The sequence below is a fragment of the Stegostoma tigrinum genome, chromosome 2 (genome assembly GCF_030684315.1).
Source record: "Stegostoma tigrinum isolate sSteTig4 chromosome 2, sSteTig4.hap1, whole genome shotgun sequence".
NCBI lineage: Eukaryota > Metazoa > Chordata > Chondrichthyes > Orectolobiformes > Stegostomatidae > Stegostoma > Stegostoma tigrinum.
The window spans coordinates 136,719,313-136,744,435 of record NC_081355.1 but is presented as its reverse complement, the minus strand read 5'-3'; the positions used below and the strand labels follow the sequence as shown (position 1 = coordinate 136,744,435).

Sequence of the window (25,123 nt, the reverse complement as noted above, 5' to 3'; positions counted from 1 at the left end):
CCTCATCTTCACATACCACCCCACCAACCTCTGGATACAACGCATCATCCTCCGACACTTGCGCCATCTACAATCCGACCCCAGCACTCAAGACTTTTTCCATCCCCACCCTTGTCTGCCTTCCGCAGAGACCACTCACTCTGGGACTCTTTTGTCCGCTCCAAACTGCCCTCCAACCCCACCACACCTGGCACCTTCCCTTGCAACCACAGGAAGTGCTATGCTTGCCCCCACACCTCCATTCCAGACCCCAAGATGACTTTCCATATTAAGCAGATGGTCACCTGCACATCTGCCAGTGTGGTATACTGTATCCACTGTGGCTTCCTCTACATTGGGGGAAACCAAGCGGAGGCTTGGGGACCACTTTGCAGAACACCTATGCTCAGTTCGCAATAAACAACTGCACCTCCCAGTCGCAAACCATTTTACCTCCACCTCTGTCTCTTCCCTCCCTCTTCCCCCCACCTCCCCCCCCCCCCAACCCCCAAAATTCCTTTGACAACATTTCCATCATGGGCCTCCTGCAGTGCCATAATGATGCCACCCAAAGGTTGCAGGAACAGCAACTCCTATTCCGCTTGGGAACCCTGCAGCCCAATGGTATCAACGTGGACTTCACAAGCTTCAAAAATCTCCCCTTCCCCCACTGCAACCCAAAACCAGCCCAGCTGGTCCCTGCCTCCCTAACCTGTACTTCTTCCCACCTATCCCCTCGTCCCACCTCAAGCCACACCACCATTTCCTACCTACAACCTCATCTTGCCTCCTTGACCTGTCTGTCCTCCCTGGACTGACCTATCCCCTCCCCACCTATCTTCTCCTCTATCCATCTCCAGTCCACCTCCCCCTCTCTCCCTATTTACTTCAGAACCCTCTCCCACCCCGCTCTCTGAAGAGGGGTCTAGGCCCGAAACATCAGCTTTTGTGCTCCTGAGATGCTGCTTGTCCTGTGTTCATCCAGCTTCACACTTATCTTGGATTCTCCAGCATCTACAGTTCCCATTTCCCCTTTTATCTGTAGTCACTGCACCTTTCTGCAGCTCCAAACACTGCCAATATATTCTAAACCTAGACCAGCCCCCTAAATAGCCATGAACATTTTTTGCTGCAGCAATAGTGGGCTTAAAGCAGAAGCCTTTTGTAAACAAGAGTAGATTAGCAAAAATACATGCAAATTCTTTAATTACAAACACAAGGACTATTACAACAACAAAGTGTGGAACTGGAGAAACACAACAGGCCAGGTAGCAGAGGAACAGGAAAGCTGATGTTTTGGATCAGGACTCCATTTCTCTGATGCTGCCTGACACTGTTCCTCCAGCATCTGCAGATCTTGCTACGTCTCTATTACAACAGTTATTAGTGTTTTCTACACAGTGAGAAAAACTTCACAAGAATAATGAGATTATTCAAGTCACTGTGCAGGTAGAGCCCAGGATATATCACTGTCATGTCAAATGCTTTAAGTGCCAAAATATGAAACTCCGTTTTCTGTAGTACTGACCAAGTCCTGACTTAGATGTTGCTTATGGCTACTTTGTGAATTAGAGAACATAGAACAATACAGCACAGAACAGGCCCTTTGGCCCTCAATGTTGCACCGACCTGTGAACTAATCTAAGCTCATCCCCCTACACTATCCCATCATCATCCATATGCTTATCCAAGGACTGTCTAAACACCCCTAATGTGGCTGAGCTAACTACACTGGCAGGCAGGGCGTTCCACGCCCTTACCACTGAGTAAAGAACCTCCCATGACATCTGTCTTAAATCTATCACCCCTCAATTTGTAGCTATGCCCCTTGTACAAGCCAATGTCATCCTCAGAAAAAGACTCTCTGTCCACCCTATCTAATCCTCTGACCAACTTGTATGTCTATTCGGTCACCTCAGCCTCCTTCTCTCCAAGAAGAGACCCAAGTCGCTCAGCCTTGCATAGGGCCTGCGCTCGAGACCAGGCAACATCCTGGTAAATCTCCTCTGCACCTTTTCCAATGCTTCCACATCCTTCCTGTAATGGGGCGACCAGAACTGCGCAACTATTCCAAATGAGGCCATACCAGCATTTTGTACAGCTGCAGCACGACATCACGGCTCCAGAACTCAATCCCTCTACCAATAAAACCTAACACACCATAAGCCTTAACAACACTATCAACCTGGGTGGCAATACACATTATTGAAGACAACTACTCAACCACCAAGTCGGTCAGTCCAGTGCCTCCTACACCCATTGATGTCACAAGTCTGCAGACTCTCAGGAATGTTGGTCTTCCAACAGTCAATTTGGTTTGCCATACAATCTTTTCCTACACACTAGTTGTTCAATTAAACCTACTTGAAATACTAAGATAAATCTCTGCAGTTATTTCTACAACCTCAGATCTCAAGGCATCTTGTAGCCAAAGTGCTTGCGGTGGTTTAACCAGACCAAACAAATTAAAATTCATACGAAGTAATAACCGGTAGATACCCTGTCGTTTGACACTGAGGGATAAATATTGGCAAAACATGCAGGAACTTCATTGTGAGGAGCATTAAACATTCTTTCTGGTTCAAAAGAAAAAGGCATCTGACAATGCAGCAGGCCTCAAGGCTGCAGTGCAGTATTAGCCCTAGTTTGTGCTCATGTCTTGAAGACACACAAAATTTGCAACTTATGCAGAGGCAGCAGTGCTACAGCCAAGCCACAGATGGTTCTCATTCTAACACCACTGGAGTGCAGGAGCTGCCAATATCTTGACAAACAATGAAAATAATTCCATGCCTGGAGGCAAAACTAAAACTGTTTAAAAAAGGTTCCTGAACAGGATGGAGATATCAACACTGCAAAAGTTTGATATGGTATGTTATGAAGGAAGGGAGAGAAAAATTAGGCTTAAAACCCAGCTATATAATACCATATTTCTGAAGGGCCTAGGCCCAACAAGTCAGCTTCTGTGCTAAGATGCCACTTGGCCTGCTGTGTTCATCCAGCTCCACACCTTATCTTATACAATGCAATCCATTTCCATTATGTAAATCAGTAATTTATCATAACTTTGATAGGAAACAAATGCAATGTTAGAAATACAGGAATATTAAAAACAAAAAATATTACAACAAAAAAGGGATCTTGTGGACTTGCCCAAATCTAATGAATGTTAAAACATCACACAATCAACAATTCATGAATTAAGAATGCTCCTTTGTGGTGATGAGTTAATTCATCATAAGCTGGTCAATGATGTTGCTGTTGTATTTACTTGCTAGTGGTTTGTAAATAAATCTTGAACAGTCTGCAAAGGTGGCTACCTGGACCACAAGAGGCTCTGAAGTTGGTGCAAAAAAAAAAAATCAGGTAAAACTGAGTATTGTGCCACAGCAAGATGCTTTTGACCAGAAAGTATTAGCATATTTCCAGGCACAAACTTGCTTACTTCCCCCCCCCCCCAACTCTATAAAATGGCTAGTTTAAAGAGATTGTTTGCATAAGGAGACTGGGTGACAGTGACTGAAAAATGATTGCCATCATCTTGAGCCAAATGAGGAGGAAGTGCAGGCTAATAGGTCTATTGGGATCCCAGGCGACAAGAAAGTGGACTATCAAACCAGCTCCTAGCAAACACACGCAACGACTCCTAATCCAGCAATTTGAGGCCATAACAGTGATCACGACAATCAAAGAGACTGCATTATAGACTGCTCTTGATAACAGCACCAAGTAATATTAGATAGCAGAAAGGAGCATTTTGCTATAATTATAATCACCTTTCAATCATTTGTTCTTGACATTATCACTTGATTGCAGCAATAAGACTGCACCTTATTTGGAGAATGACAGTGTCAATAAGAAGGGACACACTTAATGAAAAAGCAGGTTTAAAATGAGAGTTGTGGAAAGACTTTCATATCCAGCAAGTCTTGGGGAGTTTGTCGATAAGGCATAGCAGCACAATTAAGCCATTCAGCCCAGAATCTGCTTTGCAATTCAATCACAGACAATACATTTCTCAACTCCTGTTCTCCTGTCTCTTTAGCCCACTTACTAAAGAAGGATATGTCTTAATTACATTGGTTTCGCCGCAAAGCCAGAGGCCATAGGTTCCACAAGATTAGCCACACTTGAAGAAATTCCTCAGTTCCAAAGGGTCATCTCTTCCCTGAGGCTGCGCCCTTGACTCTCCCAAGAGTCCCAGTCAGTCATATAGCATGGAAACAGACCTTTGGATGCAACCAGTCCATGCTGACCAAACTAAACTAGTCCCACCTACCTCCACCTGGCCCATATCCCTCAATGTAACATTTCCTGTTCACCTACTTAAATCAAGATGTCTTTTAAACGTAAGTGGTACCTGCACCTGCCACTTGCTCTTGCAGTTCATTCCACATACTAACCAAAGCATTCCTACACTATTCAGGCTTCTCGGCCTTCTGTAAGTTTCAATGAGATCCCCTTTCATCCTTCTAAATTCAGACAACAGACCCAATGCCCTCAACTGACAAGCCATTTACTCCCATATTCATTGTAAGCCTCCTCTAGACCTCCAAGATCAGTATATCTTTCTTACAACATCCACAACACTCCAAATGTAGTCTGACCACAGCCTTATGCAGCCTCAGCAGTACATCCCTGCTCTTGTATTCTCAGCCTCTCAAAAATGAATGGAAGGCAAATGCAATGATACCAAACTGCAACTGAACCTGCATGTTAACCTGGAGAATCCTCAGTGGAGGTGCTGGCGTGGGATTGAAGTGGATAAAGTCAGAAGTCACAACACCAGGCTTAGTCCAACAGGTTTGTTCAAAAACTTGGTGTCTGTAGTTTTGCTCCTTCATCTGAAGGAAAAATTGCTATTTCTTTGCTCTCCATTAATACCTTCTCTAACAGTCCAATCCAATGTCCACTCTAGCCTCACGACCTGGCAAATGAGCAACCTGAAAGCTTGTGTTTTCAAATAAGTCTGTTCGACTACAACATGGCATTGTGAGACTTGACCTTGGAGAAACCTAAGCTAAGGCTTAGCACTCACAACACTTCAGATTTCTGAAGCCTTTCCAGGTTTTAGAAAAGTGCAGACATCCTACCAAAGTAGGAAACTTAATACTCCCACATTCTTTATCACATCAGCCACTTCTTTGCCCACTCTCTTCGCGGAAGTCACTCTGCAGCCTATACACTTATCTACAGGCCAAGCAACATCCTCAGTTCTTTTGTCTGGATCTCCACTTGCCACCAGCTGTCATCCTGACAACAACCCTTCTACCAAATCAGCTAGTCTATCTATACCACTGCCTTCCCCTAAACACAATGGGCTCTTACGATCATGTTCACTAGCTCTTCAAGGCAGTAGTGTCAGACATGACCTCCCTTTTTCACAGCCGACTGACTCAGCCCTATTTTACCATGCACTTCCACACTCACCCTTGAGATACCAAATTCACAATGACAGGTCAGGCTATCTGGCCTGTGGTTTTCGATCTTCGGCCCCTCTCCCTGGCTCCAGGGATTCCAAGAGATCACCACCCCTGCCTCCTCAGGTTCTCTCTTTAGAACCCTATGGAGTAGCTTGCACCCATGTAGTCATTTGTCCACCCTCAACCCTTTCAGATTCCCCACACCTTCTTAGTGATGGCTACTATACTCAGCTCTGCCTCAACTCGAAGTTCTGCTATGTTGGCTATTCTGAAGACTGAGAATAAAGTTCTTGTTCAGTTCTGCCACCATTTCTTTGCTTCCCATTAGTACCTTATCAAGCAGTCCAATGTCCACTCTTGCCTCATTTACCTATCTTAAACTCCTGCCATCTTCTAAGTTACTAGCTAGCTTACCTTATTTCATTTTCTCTAACTTTCAGGTGTCCTTGTCTTTGAACCCTCTGTTTCCCACTAACCTTGACCACACTATGCTTTTTAAAAAATCCTCACTTCCAGACAGTCATGGTTGCATCATTCTGCTGATTTATGTGTTCCTTGTGATGAATTACTGCTGTTCCTCCCAAATTACCCCCAGAAACTCTTGTCATTGCTTCTCTATCTTTCCTGCTCAGCTTCCTTCCCATCTGGTTTTCTGACTCTTCCATGTTTCTGTAGATACCTCGACTCAACAGCTTCTCCCCAAAAAAAAAATCAGCATGATTTCTATTATATTTTGTTCATGGACCCCGGGGAGGTTCCTTCACCCTCAATCACATCAAATTCAGAACTGTTTGCTCTCAAATGGGCTCTGCCACAAGAAGTCTTCCCAAAAATGATCAAACATCCCACTAAGTCTTTTTCACAGGATGTTACCACCCTAATTGGAATGTACTGCCTGAGAGGATTATAGAGATGAGTAACACACAAATCTTTGAGAACTACTTGGACGAGCACTTCGTATGGTATAATATTCAAGACTACAAACCAAACAGCAAAGTGGACTGTCGATATTTAGAGTAGCTTTGGCAGTTCAGTACTGATTTCCACGTTTTCTTCTGTACTGCATGTTTAACTTTGTTGACATACACCTGCGCAAAATATTTTACATGCAAATGTTACAGAAACATCTTCTCCCTTCCCAGTTTCACTTGTACAACTTACAATATTCTAACCAGATCGCATCTGTGATATTTGCCTATCTTCAAGCTTTTTTTAAAAGCACAATAGCAATACTCTTTATCCAGTTACCTCACTATCCTGAGGAGGATGAGCTGGAAAGAGCAAAAGGTTCAAGGAAAAAGCATGCAACACATCAAGAACATTGAAAAATTCAGGAGACATTATTAGCAACTGAGATCTTCGTATTAATGTGGATCTTAAAGCTAACGCACCGAGCTATCTGCTTAAATGATTAGTTTTCATACATGTTAGCTGAACTTGAGTTTACATCCCATGTTCTTACTTCAGGAAGTGTTGAATCAATAGTCGACCACTGTTGCATCCACATGGGCAACTTTCAGTATGCCAAGGACAATAAGCGAACTTCTGTACAGATCCAGTAATAGTTATTTTCTGTATAGAGGGACACAAATCAGCTTTCACACAAGATATTGTGTTGCACAAGCTCAAATTTCCTCCAGTTATGCATCACAAAGACTAAAGTTGTGTTATTAGGTCCATAGATTTACCAACCAGCATGACATTAAAACAAGCTACACACAAAAGTAACATGCTTGCATCCAAAGTGAACCTAGAACTCCATATTCCCAACTTTGGTTTTAATAGTGCTTTAACTAATAACAAGAACATTGAAACCACAGTAGTTTGAAAAGAATGAGAATTTTTAAAAATCATGGTGCTGCCCAGCCAGGAAGCACTAGAGTCAGTAGCCAGGACTTAAATACATGCACAGGAGTAGTGGATGATCAAAATTTGCCAAGAACAGACACAGACTAGCTTGGACCGTAATTAAAAGGAGACTTTCCAAAAAGGTCTCAAAAATTCAATTCAACTGAAGAAAAACGTGACAGGCTGAAGTCAAGTGACATTATGGTGGTCACATGGATGCTACCAGCTGCTCAGTTCAGGGTCAAATATGACAGCAAGATAAAGACTAAAACAGGCGGCTGTTGCCAGGATGAGTACGATGGTACTGCTATGATAATACAAAGACTAACTTGCATCATTCAAGGAAATACTTTACACGAGGGCATACATAAATTGCAACTTTCTATTCCGATTCATAAATTCACTAGTAGGCACGGATGCTGGATGCAAGTGACAGACATTTGTTGTTTCCAAATGAAAACTGCTCGCCCCAGGACCTAAACTTGCGAGTCTCCAGGACATCATCTCTTAGCCAATCAATGGTTGCAAACACAGGATACATTGATAAATTGAGTCAAAACTTCATTTCCACTTCTGCCACATCAGTAACCAAGGAGGGATAAATACAAAGCCCAAAAGATGATATGTAAACAAGTTAGATGTAATTTTTAGGACTCAACATCCTGGTGGAAAGAGGTACATACAGAAATGCTATTAAAAAAGTGTAAAGAAAGCAATTTCAGTGAATGGATAGGTGTTCAGTCAGTACATTGGGTTAAATGAGGTCCTACATAGTCGCAAAAATTGACAAGAGTTGAAGACATTAAGAAGGGGGTAAAGCATGTAAGATAACAAAGTGTGAAGCTGGATGAACACAGCAGGCCAAGCAGCATCTCAGGAGCACAAAGCTGACATTTCAGGACTAGACCCTTCAGAGAGGGGCATCAGCTTTTGTGCTCCTGAGATGCTGTTTGGCCTGCTGTGTTCATCCAGCTCCACACTTATCTTGGATTCTCCAGCATCTGCAGTTCCCATTATCACTAAAGCATGTATGTAATTGTATTCCAAAATTCAGTTATAAAATACCTCAGGAATGAGCATTGAATTTAAGCTTTTGTAGTTTTAATTAAAAGCCTTTGGAACTGAAATCTCTACCCTATAAAACCCATCTGAGATGTTTTTCCTTGCATTAGATAGGTTTATACTAACGTAGTGAAGCAATTTAACCTAATGCCAAAACACAACATAAAGAAACCAAATTAAGACAGTTAACTAAGCAGGCAATTAGCTACATGGAACTATATCCACTGTTCGACAGAGTCGAAGTCTCAATTCCCTTACTGAGTCCAAACCAGGGATCCCGGAAATCAAACAGCTAAAGCTAGCTTAAATACCTGGTTACTGAGGTGCATTTGAAGGAAGTTATGCCCTGTTATGAAACATATGACAACATGAAATTGTTGATAGCTGCCAAGAATAAACACTGGATCCAAAAACAAATTGAAACTCCTGATGTCAAAACAAGGCCAAATATTCCAGCTCAAAAATACATTTTCCACTGACCAATTAGTATTTATTTTTCTTTTAAATCTTCAGTGTACTTTATTTTGTTGGAGCAAAGCATTCATAAAGGAAAATGCCAGTCGATACAGCTTTCAACTTTTGCCATGATCTGATGGCAATTACAAATCTGAATCCATGACATTACATATGCAATTGCACTGTTTTTTTCAGTTCAATGCTGGAACACAGCAGAGTCAAAAAAAAAAGAGAAATGAGAACTGGTAAATTCTGGATTATTCCATACACACTTTCAAAACCACTGTTTGCAACTAGTCTGCCTTGAAGTATTTGCAGTACCTCCCTGGTGCACTCACCAACCCTCCCACCTTTTGTTGCAGCGTGCAGAACACAAATTGAAGTAGTTAAAGTGCTCTTCAGATAGCCCAAACATCACATTTAGACCTTGCATGCCTTCAGATATTTGTGTAATTTCAACATGTTCATCCTAACCCAAACATGTATTACAAGATCCAGAAAATGTCTAATGGCCATGTAAAAATTCATCTCACAGCAAGCCTGTGGAATCATTCATGTTAAACGTTGACTGAATAGTACTTTGAACTCTCAAACCTATAAATCTTTACCTACAGTCCAAATGAAACACTGCATTGAAATCATGAATTCTACTTCAAGTATCAATATACTTGATCAGATTTTAGTCACAGCAGTGAATGCTCGTGCAAGTGCTGAGCATGATGTGTCACAGATTTCCCAGTTTAAGAAACACCAAATCCCACCTTGAAAAGCACTTGCCACTTATGCACAGCTGGACTGGATAAGAAATTGGGTCAGTTCACAGGCAATTTGAGCTGCAGTCCTCAAACTATCTTCCAACATATTTTAGCACTAGGCCTCAGTTGACAATTTCTACTCGATTCCCATGCTTATCTGGTCAAAACCCATATCTACTTTTTCGTCAGTCATCACTTGTTCCAATAATACATGGCACAAAGTGAAAGATACAGTGGCTTTTAAAAAGTTCACATAGGAGCCTCTGGCTGGGGCGAGCTGTGTTCTTGAACCGCTGCAGTCAGACCCGCAGTGCCATTCCAGGATGTCAACAAGGCAACTAAGGAACATTTCCAAGGGGGGGGGGGGGTGCATGGTTTGGAGGAAAATCAAAAAAGTCGTAGGCGATGACATTCCTTGTCCTTCTAGAAGAAGGAAGTCATGGGTTTGGAGGGTGCCAATTAAACAGACTTGGCATATTTCTCCAGTGCCTTGTGTAAATAGTACACACTAAAAGTTCACGGTCACTAGTGTCAATTCCAGAGTTACAACTTCATTCAAATTCCACTATTTACCATAGATTATGAATCAAGTCCCCAGGTTGTCTCTTACTGTTGACTACTAAAGCTGATTTTGCTCACCAGCATTTTGTAGAAGTCTGGTATCTTTTCTATAGCTGGTCCCTCACTGAGCTTAAATCTGAAGCGATCAGGAGGGGGCAGTCAAGAGTCACTGAATTTTATTCAAAAGGAATTTACAGATGGCCTGGTACTTAAAATTCAACTGAGAAATATGGATGTTAGTGGCTAGGCCAGCATTTGCTTGTCCCCAGTTACACTTCAGAACCTGGTGCTGAGCTTCCTTCTTGAACTGCTCAGTCAAGACACTAAAGGTAGATTCAGTGATTTTGCCATTCTTCCCCACGCTTCTAACAAGAGGTTAGAACAGTTTGCTAGACCATTTCAAATGTCAATTATGAGAACACCACAACCCGGTAGGTCTGGAGTCATATGTAGACTAGTTAGTATGCCACATTTCTAACCCTAAAAAAGAAGTTATTCCAGATAGGCTTTAAAGCTAGTTCCATGGTCATTAGTCCTCATTCCAGATATTTACTGGCATTCCAATTCCACCATCTGTTATCAGAGATAATGGGAACTGCAGATGCTGGAGAATCCAAGATAATAAAATCTGAGGCTGGATGAACACAGCAGGCCAAGCAGCATCTCAGGAGCACAAAAGCTGACGTTTCGGGCCTAGACCCTTCAGAGAGGGGGATGGGGTGAGGGCTCTGGAATAAATAGGGAGAGGGGGAGGCGGACCGAAGATGGAGAGAAAAGAAGATAGGTGGAGAGAGTATAGGTGGGGAGGTAGGGAGGGGATAGGTCAGTCCAGGGAAGACGGACAGGTCAAGGAGGTGGCATGAGGTTAGTAGGTAGATGGGGGTGTGGCTTGGGGTGGGAGGAAGGGATGGGTGAGAGGAAGAACAGGTTAGGCAGGCAGAGACAGGTTGGGCTGGTTTTGGGATGCAGTGGGTGGGGGGGGGGGGGGGGAGAAGAGCTGGGCTGGTTGTGTGGTGCAGTGGGGGGAGGGGACGAATTGGGCTGGTTTAGGGATGTAGTTGGGGAAGGGGAGATATTGAAACTGGTGAAGTCCACATTGATACCATTAGGCTGCAGGGTTCCCAGGCGGAATAAAAGAGTTGCTGTTCCTGCAACCTTCGGGTGGCATCAATGTGGCACTGCAGGAGGGTCATGTTGCACATGTCATCTAAAGAATGGGAGGGGGAGTGGAAGTGGTTTGCGACTGGGAGGTGCAGTTGTTTGTTGCGAACTGAGCGGAGGTGTTCTGCAAAGCGGTCTCCAAGCCTCCGCTTGGTTTCTACAATGTAGAGGAAGCCACACCGGGTACAGTGGATGCAGTATACCACATTGGCAGATGTGCAGGTGAACCTCTGCTTAACGTGGAATGTCATCTTGGGGCCTGGGATAGGGGTGAGGCAGGAGGTGTGGGGGCAATTGTAGCATTTCTAGAATACACCTCCTGCAAAAATTCCATTCCCAATTCCTCCACCTCCGCCGCATCTGCTCCCACACATCCCAGATGTCCAAGTTCGTCAAGGACTGCAACTTCCCCCCCCCCCCACAGTGATCGAGAACACCCTTGACCACATCTCCCGTATTTCCCGCAACACATCCCTCACACCCTGGCCCCGCCACAACCGCCCAAAGAGGATCCCCCTCATTCTCACACACCACCCTACCAACCTCCGGATACAAACACATCATCCTCCGACACTTCCGCCATTTACTATCCAACCCCACCACCCAAGGCATTTTTCCATCCCCACCCCTGTCTGCTTTCCAGAGAGACCACTGTGATTCCCTTGTTCGCTCCACACTGCCCTCCAACCGCACCACACCCGGCACCTTCCCCTGCAACCGCAGGAAGTGCTACACTTGCCCCCACACCTCCCCCCTCACCCCTATCCCAGGCCCCAAGATGACATTCCACATTAAGCAGAGGTTCACCTGCACATCTGCCAATGTGGTATACTGCATCCACTGTACCCGGCGTGGCTTCCTCTACATTGGGGAAACCAAGCGGAGGCTTGGAGACCGCTTTGCAGAACACCTCTGCTCAGTTCACAACAAACAACTGCACCTCCCAGTCGCAAACCATTTCCACTCCCCCTCCCATTCTTTAGATGGCATGTCCATCATGGGCCTCCTGCAGTGCCACAATGATGCCACCCGAAGGTTGCAGGAACAGCAATTCATATTCCGCCTGGGAACCCTGCAGCCTAATGGTATCAATGTGGACTTCACCAGTTTCAAAATCTCCCCTTCCCCAACTGCATCCCTAAACCAGCCCAGTTCATCCCCTCCCCCCACTGCACCACACAACCAGCCCAGCTCCCAAAACCAGTCCAACCTGTCTCTGCCTCCCTAACTTGTTCTTCCTCTCACCCATCCCTTCCTCCCACCCCAAGCCGCACCCCCAGCTACCTACTAACCTCATCCCACCTCCTTGACCTGTCCGTCTTCCCTGGACTGACCTATCCCCTCCCTACCTCCCCACCTACACCCTCTCCACCTATCTTCTTTTCTCTCCATCTTTGGTCCGCCTCCCCCCCTCTCCCTATTTATTCCAGAGCCCTCGCCCCATCCCCCTCTCTGATGAAGGGTCTAGGCCTGAAACGTCAGCTTTTGTGCTCCTGAGTTAATCCAGCCTCACATTTTATCATCCACCATCTGTTATGGCAGGATCTGAAAGCCAGTTCCCCAGAGCTTGGTAAAAATCAGAGACCAAGGCAGTCTAGTGATAATATTACTGTACTATTGCCTCCCAAAAGGGGATGTAACTAGATTAAAAGAGGTGCTTCACAAAAGCCAGTAACCCATAGGGAGTACAAAAATGCAATTCATAATTGCACCATATTCACTGATTGCTATGGTGCCCCAGTTTTCAATCGCACCGCAAGTTGTGGCAGCACAGCATTTTTGGAAAAATTAATGCAATCTAGAATTTAAGATTATTTGCTCAACCATTGAGAACAGAGTTCACAAAGTGATTAGGTCACGTCTGCATAACATCAGGTCATTAGTTGTGTACTGCTACCACCAGGTTAATTTTTAGTCTAGATGTAGCATCTTTTACACTTGAATATTGATTAGGCTACGATCTTTATGCTTAAGAGTTAAAAAGCACGGCCAGTTTAACTAGGTGCAACACATTTACTCATTAGCAGCTACTGCTGAGCCAACATACAAAACTGTTCTGTATGTAACTTGCATGCAACATTTAACTATCATTCAACTCACTAAAGGAGTTTTGCACAAGTTAAAATTTGAGTTTCCAGAATTTTCTATTTTGTCATTATTCCACGCAGACCCACAAGGAAACTGCTCTTATGTTTATGGACATTAGTGCAATGTTTGAATTAATCACAAAATTATAATTGAACTACAACTGAAGTTAAGTCCCGAGAAGCTTAATTATGTCGTTCAAAGCCCAAAAGCTTAAGCCCACAGAACTACCAAGCAAGTGTGCAAGCTCATTTATTATTGTATTACATAAGTAACGACAGTGGAGCGTATTTTCAAACGCTATACAGCCCGGCAGCGATAAATCCAATTCGGAGGCCTACCAAATCTAAAACGTAGGCAAGAAAAAAATCACGAAGACGACCCTCCTTTCCCGAACAGACGGCTGTAGGTATTTCTTGAAAGTGAATTGCAAAGCAATTACCCAATTACTTCAATATAAAAATAGAACAAGACGAAGTAGGCCAAAAGCCTACATATTGTCCCTGGAAACTTCTTCGCAGCGCATCCTAGGAGGAGCAGACGCAGTGCGGTCTCGTAGTTAAGCTGACACAGCTGTGAATCTCCCTGACATTTTCCGTATCCAGAGGGTAAAGTCTATCAACTTCCGTGGACAACCATCCTCTCTACACTCAAATAGTTGCTAAATCATAGTGCCCGAGACTGAGATGGTGAGCTAATGGCATCACGTTTGTTTCATTCTCCCCATTTCACGTTACAAAGAGGAAAAGCAAGTGACAAGTAATGCACCAACCACCACACCCCCCCCCCCGCCAAAACTGGTAACTTGATGGTTGAAGATACAAAATCAATTATACCAAAAGGAATAGTTTACTACACTGTCAAATCCCGAAATAAATGCAACGAAAGGCCGCACGGGATCCCCAAAAACGCACAAAAATCAATGCGTCACCGATACACAAACGTTTTAAAACCCCGAAAAATTAAGTACACTAGAAACATTCCGCGGATTCGTTTCGTTTTTCAGGGTGGTTGGTGGTTTTCTTGGCGGGGGGGGGGGGGGGGGGAGGAAGTGAAGAGGAAGAAGAAAGAGAGAGGTTTCAGTTCTGGCCTTTCTTCATCTTGGGAGGGAAGCACATGTTCCTTTCGCGAGTTCACGAAGAACAAGAATCACAAACAACCCGCACTGGCAGGGTTCGGGACTCAACTACCCAAGCACAGGGACCAGTTTTTTAAAAAATTACACACCGCTTGGTGCCGGGGAACCGACGGCCTAGACGGGGCTACCTTGTGACCCGATATCAGGAGCGTCCCTCACCGCTTCGGAACGGAGAAGTGACCCGACAGGGAAAGAGCAGCAAAAGGGATTGGGCGGGGGACGGGCAGGGGAATTCACGAAATTAAAAGGGAAGAGAAGCGGGTACACTCCGCACAAAAAAACCTCTGAAGAGAATAAACACATGACTAAGGAGGGCCCGGGTTCGCCATCGGCCCGTCCCTACTCTCACAAACATGGCGGCCACCATGTCTCCCTCTCTCCCACTGTCTCGGGCCTGAGGCCTCCGAGGCCCGAGCGACCTAAATCGAACCACCACCGTCACCCTTCTCCTCCCGCCCCCAAACACATTTCCACCAAAACGCACCCTCCCCCCCGCGAAAAGAAAACCCCGCCGTCTTCGCACCCTTCCCCTTCGATTCTCACCTGCCCACCGCTGCTGCCTTCACTTGTCCGGACCGCCGACGGATTCTCTTCACCTTTATCAACCCGCTATCTCTGTACCTCTCCCCCTCGGACGGCGGGGAAAACAACGAGAAGCAGTAGCAGCAGCTGGAGAAGAACACGGCCTCAGCAATCCCTCTCTCTCTCTCACACACACACACACACACAGAGACACTAACTCCCTGTCTAAGAGCGAAGCCGGCCTGAGGGGAAGGGAAAGAAAGCCCCGTTTCTCAGAAGCCCGACTCGGAAAAATTATCGGTCCCTCGCTCGCTGTCTTCCCCTTTTTCCGCTTAAAGGCCTCAACTGAGTAACTCGGGCCTTTGCCGCCGCTTAATCCCAATCTGCTCCGGTTAAAAGCTCTCCGTCGTCCGATCTTCTCTCCTGGCGGAAAGGGAGGAAGGGGGGGGGTGGGGGGGGGTGCTGGGGGGAGGGGGCGAGAGGGAGGGGGATGGGCACAGTTTCGAGGGGGTGGGGCGAGCAAGCCTGGAGGAAGTCCCGCCTACTTGTTAGCTCTCGGGCTTACTGTTGACGCATCCTGCCAACTGGGGCTTTCTATTGGTCAAGGTGTCAGTCAATCCTCGCCCATACTGCCGACCCACCCGAGAGCCGGTCTTCGATTGGTCCTCCTACCCGGACGTTTCAGTGTTACCCGCCGCCAGAATGCAGTTTTCGGTTGGTCACTGCCTTTGTCAATCAGCCGGATTGCGGCCCACCCATTGCCAGCTTCGATTGTTCGCCCTGTCTGTCAATCATCGCCTCTCCTACCCACCCCTTTTTTAATTAATGGCCTGGAAGAGGATCGTAGTCTGAATGTTATTTGTCACGCGCCCCTAAGTTGTGTTCCCCTAAAAATATTCTGTACTAGAGTACATATATGTGCCTATTTTTCTTTGATTTTTGAAAGTTACGTCTATAGATATTTCATTTCGTTTCAAGATTTTTTGAATTTTTTAAAACATGACATTAAAATGTTGTTTTTGCAAGCCCGAGAAATGGACGGGATGTGTGACCGTGCGAAAGCAAACACGTTTCTAAAGCCATATGGAATATTCTTTAGAACCCTTGAGCTTTACCCACCACAGAAACAAGATCTCCTTTTGCGAACTACCAAATTGTACAAAAGAGAACGACTGGTTTGTGCTCCCGTTAACTTCAGGGCTTTTTTTTTCTGTTAATCGTTTAAAATCGAGCTTGTCTAATTTGAAAGAAAGACCGACGCAATTCACGCCGAGCTCCTCTGGACACCACAACCTCATTGAGATGACAGATTATTTCGCAATTTTTTTTCAACGCACGCATAGTTTCCCGCCTTCTTTCCGTGTGCCGCAGTGCGTAAATGACGTTGGCATGCACCTGGAAATGAAAGCTGTTTTGCTCAGAGATCAACGCGCAGGAGAATGTTGGAGCATTCCTAGCGTTTGCAGCGACTCCCCAAACGCAGCAAAAAAAAGTGAATGAACGCAAGAGGCGGGAAGGCGGGGAACACGTCACGGACAGGGCGCGCATGTTGCATTTGTTCATGGGGTTCGGACACGTTCAAGTGGCGACGCTGCAAACCCAGGATGCCAAGACGCCTACTTTTGCCTTACTTATATAGGATTGGAAATTTGCTGCTGACAGGGCCTTCTGAATTTCTCCAGCACTTGCAGTTTTTATTTCTGCACCAATCCAAAGCTCGTGACATTTTCTTCCCACGCATTCAGGTGTTAAGCTAGTTCAAGTCGTGCAAACTTTTGCGTTGTTGTACGCCGTGAGCATCTAGAAATGAAATGGCCAAAGTCATGGAACAATTTGGAGGAGGTTTTAGTGTTTACAGCCTATTAGTTGAATGCGTGGTCGCAGATAGTGGAGCAATTAAAGTCATGGATAAGATGCTGAAAGCTTTAGATTGTTATGATTCTTATGGAGACAGATAACTTCTAAAAAGCTCCAGGTGACTGAGAGGATCACACAACATGATTTTCAGTTTAAGTCATTTGCTGTAACAAACAAGCTTAAATAAAGGCTAAAGCAAAAGCTAAATATCAACATCTCGGGAGCCAGCCTTCCATCCATGGATTCCATTTACATGGCTCATTGCTGTGGAAAGGTTGCTAACACCAAAGACCTATCTCTTCATGGTGATGCTCTCTTACAACCACTTCTGTAAGGTAGAAGATACAAAAGCTTGAACTGTACCAACTGGATCAGGAACAGTTTCTTCCCAGCTACTATTAGACTGATGAATGGACTCCTACTTCAAGAAATGCGATCCTGCTAATGTTGATCTTGCTTGGTGCATGACCTGCGCGAAGTAACCTGTTTGCCTCTATCAAAGCTTTTTGTTTCACCCTATGATCTAATGTCCATACTTACAGTGATCTGCCTGCACTGCTCATAAACAAAGGTTTTCACTGTACTTAGGTACAACCTGAGAATAAATAAATAAAATCAGATCTGTAGTCTGAAACAAACACACAGAAGGATAGACAAACCCAGCAGGTCTGGCAGCATCTGTTGAGAAAGAAATTGGTGACCATTTTCAGTCCGAGTATGATTTCTTTAGAACTGGAAGGTGTTGTAAAATAGATTTTTTTAATATAGATTGGAAAGAGACCGAGGGAGCGAGAGGGTAGGAGGTGTAGAGACCCAATGAGTAAGATAAAGGAATGGAAAAGAAAAAAGTGAAAAATGGGCTTAAATTAAGGTGTGAAAAGGTGAGAATTAGACCCCTTTATTAAGTGCAAACAAGTACATTTTAATTAAGTATTGTGACTTGAGGCTGTAAAGTATGAAGAGGAAAATTTAATGTTGCTCCTTGACCTTTTGTTGTGGTTTGCTGGAGGATGGCAGCAGGCTCAGGGCAGAAATTTTAGTTTGAGAGCAAGGTGTTTATTGAAATGGCAAGAAACTGGAGGGTCAGGGTTATTCATAGAGACAGATTGGAGGTGTTCTGCAAAGTGGTCACCCGTCTATGTTTGGTCTCACCAATGTACAGGAGACTGAATTGAAAGAATTACAAGAGAAATGCTGCTGCATCTATGGCTAATCCACCTTGCTTATACATCTCTGGCTCTCACAGACAATTTAGCATGGCCAATCCATGGAAGATATCTGCACCGACACAGAAGAATGTGCAAACTCCACACAGACAGTTATCCAAGGCTGGAATTAAATGTAGGTCCCTAGCACCATGAGGCGGTAGTGCTATTCACTGACCCTCTGGAAGGAGTGTTCGGGGCCTTGGATGGTGAAGAGGTGATTGGGCAAGTGTTTCACCTTTTTGTGGGAAGGTGCAATGTGCGAGCGAGGAAGTAATTAGAGTGAAGGAAAAATGAATCAGGGTGTCAGAGAGGTAACAGACCCTTGGATTATTGACCGTGGAGGGAGGGGAAAATGTGCTTGGTGGTGGTGTACTGCTGAAGGTAATGGAAATGGCAGAGGATATTTTTCGGGCTTAAGCTGCTTTGAGTGGAGTTTTGCAGGAGTTGTTATGGCACCCTTGCTTTTCAAAATATATTTTCATGTTAAGGATCTCGGTGTGAAGGTGACAATTTCCAAATTTGCAGACGACTTGAAACTTGGAAGAATTGTAAACTGTGAAGTTTGGTATGGAACTCCAAAGGGCCATTGACAAATCGGTGGAGTACTGGATAGGTGGCAGATAAGGTTCAATACTGAGAATTCTGAGATGGTGCATTTTGATTAGAAGAACATTGAAAGAAAATACAAACAAGCGGCTCCAATTCTATACTGCGTGCAAAACCAGAGGGACCTGGGTGTATTTGTGTACAAATTATTGAAGGTGGCAGGACAGGTAATGACAGCAGTTAATTAAGCATAATGTTTTCAGCTTTATTAACAGGGACATAGAATACAGCAGCAGGGAGGTGATATTGAACTTGAACAAGATCCTCAGCTGTTAGAACTCAGTTGGAAGTACTGTGTACAGTTGTGGGTATCTCATATTTAAAAAGATATGAATGCATTGGAGTGAACGCAGAAGCAGCAATAGCAGCAGTCCCAACATTAAATCTTGGAACCTATTTGCAACTGACAGCCAGATACCTGCCCTTGAAATACAACTCATGATGGTCTTTCACTCAACCATTGCCAATTTGTGGTGATACATTCCATCTACGCAATCAGCAATGCAATACCTTTTAATGTGAGACTGTATGAAATTTGTTGCTGAAATCCAGGTAGATAACCCTGTCATCAGAGATAATGGGAGCTGCAGATGCTGGAGAATCCAAGATAACAAAGTGTGAAGCCGGATGAACACAGCAGGCCAGGCAGCATCTCAGGAGCACAAAAGCTGACGTTTCGGGCCTGGACCCTTCATCAGAGGATAACCCTGTCATATGTGACTCAAAATCATGTTGACTGTCTCAGATTAGTTAATTTCCTTTAAGATTCTTTATAGAACATTACAGCACAGTACAGGCCCTTTGGCCCTCGATGTTGTGCCGACCTGTCATACCGATCTCAAGCCCATCTAACCTACACTATTCCATGTACGTCCATATGCTTATCCAATGACGACTTAAATGTACCTAAAGTTGGTGAATCTACTACTGTTGCAGGCAAAGCGTTCCATTCCCTTACTACTCTCTGAGTAAAGAAACTACCTCTGACATCTGTCCTATATCTTTCGCCCCTCAATTTAAAGCTATGCCCCCTCATGCTCGCCGTCACCATCCTAGGAAAAAGACTCTCCCTATCCACCCTATCTAACCCTCTGATTATATGTTTCACAATAATACTTCCAGATATTATCGCTTCATTGCAAGTCAGAGGCTTTCAGATTAGAATAGAAGAGTAGAATTGAAGTCACATGGGATCTATGGTGAGTTGGAAAAATGGATTATAAACTGACTTACTCATAGAGGACAGAGAGTAATGATGCAAGGGTGTTTTTCAGATTAGAAATCTGTGACCTGTGGTGTTTTGCAGGGATCAGCCCTGAGACCCGTTATTTGTTAAACATGTAAATGATTTGGAGGAGAATATAACTGGTCTTATATATCATGTTTTTCCAGGGTAGATATATCAAGGAGACATAGTAAGGTAATAGAGGTAAAGTTTAAAGGAGATGTGAGAAGGCAGTTTTTTTTTTACAAGGGTGTGTGAAGTACTTGGAATGCACTGCCAGAGAAGGTGATGGAGGCAGATAGCAATGCTTAACAGGCATCTTGAAAGATGTATGAATAGGCAGGGAACAGAGGGATATGGAGAGAGTAGAGGCAAAAGGTTTGTAATTTAGAAAGGTAGCGGTTGGTGCAGTCTTTGTAAGTAAAAGAGCCTGTTCCTGTGCTGTACTGTTCTTTATTCTGATCGTTTGCTTGCTTTGGACTAGTGCGAACTTGATGGACCAAAGAACTTTTTTCCTGTGCTGTAGACCTCTATCACTGTATGGCTTTGATTTATAATTTGAATCTTTATCCCTTGCTCTATTTTTGACATTGCTATTTTTCAACACCCTAGTATTTGACTTGCATCTTTTATAACCTCATATCAGCAAGGATAAGGGATTATATTACTAACAGGAAATCCACAGTAAATGGGTCTTTTTTGCGTTTGCAAACAGTAACTCATAGAGTACTATAGGAATCTACAGCAATGAATTGGATGAGGGGGTGGAACTGAATGTAAGCTCGTTAAATTTGCCAATGACACCAAGATAGACAAGAAAATGGCAGAGGATGGAGACAGACTACAAAGGGATATGAATAGGATAACTAAAGAAGGAAAAATTTGGGTTAAGGAGCACAGTAAAATATTTGTTATCCAGCTCACACCAGAATCATGTAGAGTGAGTAGGTTGAAAGTGCCAGTTAACCTATTGTAGGAAGAATCACATGTAAACACCTGTGTGAATGAGTACAAGTCCAACAGCACACAAGAAGATTGAAACCATGCAGGACAAAGCAGCCTACTTGATTGGCACCAAATCCACTCCCTCCATCAGTGACACTCAGTAACAGCAGAGCATACAATCTACAAGATGCACTGCACAAATTTGCAAAAGATCCTTAGATAGCACCTTCCAAACCCATGACCACACATCGAGATACATTGGAACACCACCACCTGCAAGTTCCCCTGCCAGCCACTACCCCACCCTGAGCTGGAAATATTTTGCTGTTCCTTCATTGCTGCTGAGTCAAAATCATGGAATCCCCTCCGTAAGGGCATTGTGGATCTAACTACAGCAAACAGACTGCAGCAATTCAAGAAGGCTGCTCACCACTACTTTCTTAAGGGCAACTAGGGATTCAAGTGGAGATGATCGAGAGAATCAAGTTCCTGGGAGTGATGAGCACCAGCCATCTGTTTTGGTCCATCCACATCAATGGAATGATCAAGAGAATACAATAGCATCTCTACTTCCTTAGGAGGCTGAGGAAATTCAGCATGTCCACAAAGACTAACCAATATTTACAGATGCACAACAGAAAAAATCCCAGCTAGATGCATTACAGCGTGATATGGCGACTGCTCTTCCCAAGACCACAAGAAACTACAGCGAGTCGTGAACACACTCCAGACCATCACACAAACTAGCCTTCTATCCATTGACTCCATCTATACTTCCCGCTGCCTCGGGAAAGCAACCATCATAATCAAAGACCCCTCCTACTCTGGAATACTCTCTTCTGCCTCTTTCATTGGGCAGAAGATGTAAAAATTTGAATACAAGTACAAACATATTTAAAAACAGCTTCTTCCCCACTGTTATCAGACTTTTGAATGGACCTCTCAAATGTTAATTTTGACCTTTCTATCTGCACCTTCTCTGTGGCTGTAAGATTGTATTCTGCACTCTGTTCTGCTACCCTGTTGGACCTTGTATGCTACCATCCATCTCTGTAGCCCTCAAAACAACACTTTTCACAGTATCATTTCACAATGATCGATCAATCAATCAATAAATGCTGACCCGGCCAGCAATCCCATGTTCCAGGAGTGTATAAAAAGGAAGTAGAAGTTGTCTGAGCCAAGAGCATAATTTACCTTGAGCTTCAAAACCATGAGTCACAACACAATCCAGAAACTAATGAAATAGCTTCCCAAACAATTGGCCACCATACACATTAATAGAAATCATGAGAAGTGGATATCTCTCAAACAGCAGGTGCTGAATATTCTGTTACATAGGAAGGGAAAAGCATTTGTCATTGATGTCTAATCAATTATGCTGTTCAAGAGACAAATCATATGGATCAGACAGAAAGCCTTAATTTGTGCCTGAGTAGTATTAACAAGCTGCAGAGGAGAAAGAAAACAAAGCTAAGTCTTAAGATAGAAAGCACCAATTTCAAGTGGCCAAATCCTATATTTGAACAGCATTGGATCTACAACTGTGCCATGCTGGGTATGGCAATATTCAGACATTCTAGCAGCCAGTTCATACGGCACTGGAATCCTTCCACATGTTAATGAAGGACCTAGCACCTGTTTTATATCCCATCTCTAAAATGCAAAAGCACTGCATGGAGGCTAAACATGTTGGGTTTTTTTGCAGACTTATTAGGCTTCCGTTAAATAAAAAAAAAGTAGTTTGGAATATATTGTGGAGCTATGGACAACTGAAGCTTTATCGTGATTTATTTTTGATAAATATTTAAAATATTTTGTCAGTTGTGGTTGGCAAGGCCAGAGGTAAGAACAACAATGTGACTTGGAAAAATAATTCATTATGTGAAGAACTTAGGACATTTCAATGTGACATATAAAATTCAAGTACTATTTATTTATTATAGATAAGCCAAAAATGGTTTTGAACTTTATTAAAAAGGTTAATGTAAATAGGAATATAGCCAACTGACTGGAAATTAGTTACTAATGATCTGATACCACTCACCTGTTGTACATGTTAACTGTTAGGAAAAAATGTGGCTCCAAAAATGAGACTTACTTTCAGCCTCTTGATTTAATGGTTTTGTACTCACACTGGGAATTATTGAAGCAGGTTATTTATTAGTTCATCTTAAATAGTGTTCCTGATGTGCAACAATTGAAGTGTAAATAAAAGCCTTTCCTTCATTTTTTTACTTTCATTCTACCTGGCAGATGTTTTTCTTTGACTTTCATTAATTTTTCCCTCCATTATTTCCCTTTTAGTCATGGTAACACACTGGAGATATATATTCATTGAAATTGAAAATCAGTTTTCAGTCACCTGTTGTGTAGCAGAGGTGGGGAAAGGAATGGTTCAGAGAAGAATTTGCCAGATTTTTCCACTCAAAGTTATAAGAGGCAATGGTCTGGGTTTTTATTTTGCCATTCCTTGAGATCATCATGTTTAAGGGTAAAATGGAGGGTGTAGATATCAGTGATTCCCAAACTGTGGTTTGTGACCCCAATAAGTGGTCATGTTGCAGAGACAACAGTTGGGATGATAAGATAACAAGCTGTGGAGCTGAATGAACACGGCAGGCCAAGCAGCATCTTAGGGGCAGGAAAGCTGACATTTCAGGCCTAGACCCGTCATCGGAAATGGGAGTGGGGAAGAGGGTTCTGAAATAAATAGGGAGAGAGGGGGAGGCGGATCGAAGATGGATGGAGGAGAAGATAGGTGGAGAGGACACAAACAAGTTAAAGAGGCGGGGATGGAGCCAGTAAAGGTGAGTGTAGGTGGGGAGGTAGGGAGGAGATAGGTCAGTCCAGGGAGGACCGACAGATCAAGGTGGCAGGATGAGGTTAGAAGGCAGGAAATGGGGATGTGGCTTGAGTAGGGAGGAGGGGATGGGTCAGAGGAAGAACAGGTTAGGGAGGCGGGGACGAGCTGGGCTGGTTTTGGGATGCAGTAGGGGAAGGGGAAATTTTGAAGCTTGTGAAATCCACATTGATACCATTAGTCTGCAGGGTTCCCAAGCGCAATATGAGTTGCTGTTCCTGCAACCTTCGGGTTGCATCATTGTGGCATTGCAGGAGGCCAGGATAGACATGTCTGAGGAATGGGAGGAGGAGTTGAAATGGTTCGCAACTGGGAGATGCAGTTGTTTAGTACGAACCGAGCGTAGGTGTTCTGCAAAGCAGTCCCCAAGCCTCCGCTTGGTTTCCCCAGTGTTGAGGAGGCCACAACGGGTACAGTGGATGCAGTATACCACATTATCAATATTGATGGGGGTAAAGGCTTTCGTGCACCTTTTGACACTGGAAACATGGTAACCTTGTACACGCTATGTTCCAAGCCTGTTTAAAAAGTGATCTACTCTTCTCATTAAGTCTGGCCCAGTATTATAAGGAATATGGTTCCATATTCAGGTAATTTGATTTCATAATAAATTAACTCCATTTTATTTGTATGTGGCAGAATCCACAGTGAAACTGGTGCCTCTGAACATTGTCTAGCATCATTTGAAATTCTCAGTTGAAAACTGAAAGGTTATTTGACTTGGCTCACATTAAAAGTGATGATGTTAAAACTTTCAGAACCTTTGTGTGATGCTGCCATAGATCAATAATGGTCAATGAAAATGTGAATGTCAATAGTATTCAACAGTGTAATAGCTTCCCAGCAAAAGCCAACGAGTTGAAACAGCTCAGGATGAGTAATTGGTTCGCAGTAGTAATATTTTTCCAAAGTACTTTAAAAACACATTTTTATCAAATGCTGATCTCTGAATGCAAAGTGTAATTAATTATATGCTGAATGTTATTTATAAATATTTTATCATTTATGTAAATGATTTGAATATGAACATAGGAGAGATGGTTAGTAAGTTTGCATTGAGTAGAGGAATTCGGTCATGTTGAAGCTGTACAGGACATTTATTAGGCCTCGTTAGGACTACTGAGTTCAGTTCCGGTCTCCCTACTATCGGAAGATGTTGTGAAACTTGAAAGGGTTCAGAAAAGATTTACAAGGATATTGCCAGGAATGGAGAGTTTGAACTATTGGGAGAGGCCTATTTTCCCTGGAGCTTTGGAGGCTGAGAGGTGACCTTATAGAGGTTTATAAAATCATAGGAGGCATAGATAGGGTAGCAGAGTCCAAAACTTGAGGGCACAGGTTTAAGCTGAGAGAGGAAAGATTTAAAAGGGACCTGAGGGGTAACATTTTCATGCAGAGTGTGGTGCATGTATGGAATGAGCTATCAGAG

The 25,123-nt window shown here is 43.7% G+C and overlaps 1 protein-coding gene across 4 annotated transcripts in view; it reads right to left on the bottom strand.

Annotated features, from left to right (window-relative positions):
* Positions 1-15,430, bottom strand: part of larp4b (La ribonucleoprotein 4B) — a 123,338-nt gene extending 107,908 nt beyond the window's left edge. For 3 of the 4 annotated variants that reach the window (XM_048559027.2, XM_048559017.2, XM_048559046.2), the window contains exon 1: positions 15,012-15,430. The gene's annotated coding sequence lies outside the window, so the exon portion shown is untranslated. Of the gene's footprint in view, positions 1-6,864; positions 6,975-15,011 lie in introns of all 4 variants that reach the window. The other variant, XM_048559039.2, reaches the window with a different exon arrangement.
* Positions 15,431-25,123: the final 9,693 nt, after the last annotated feature.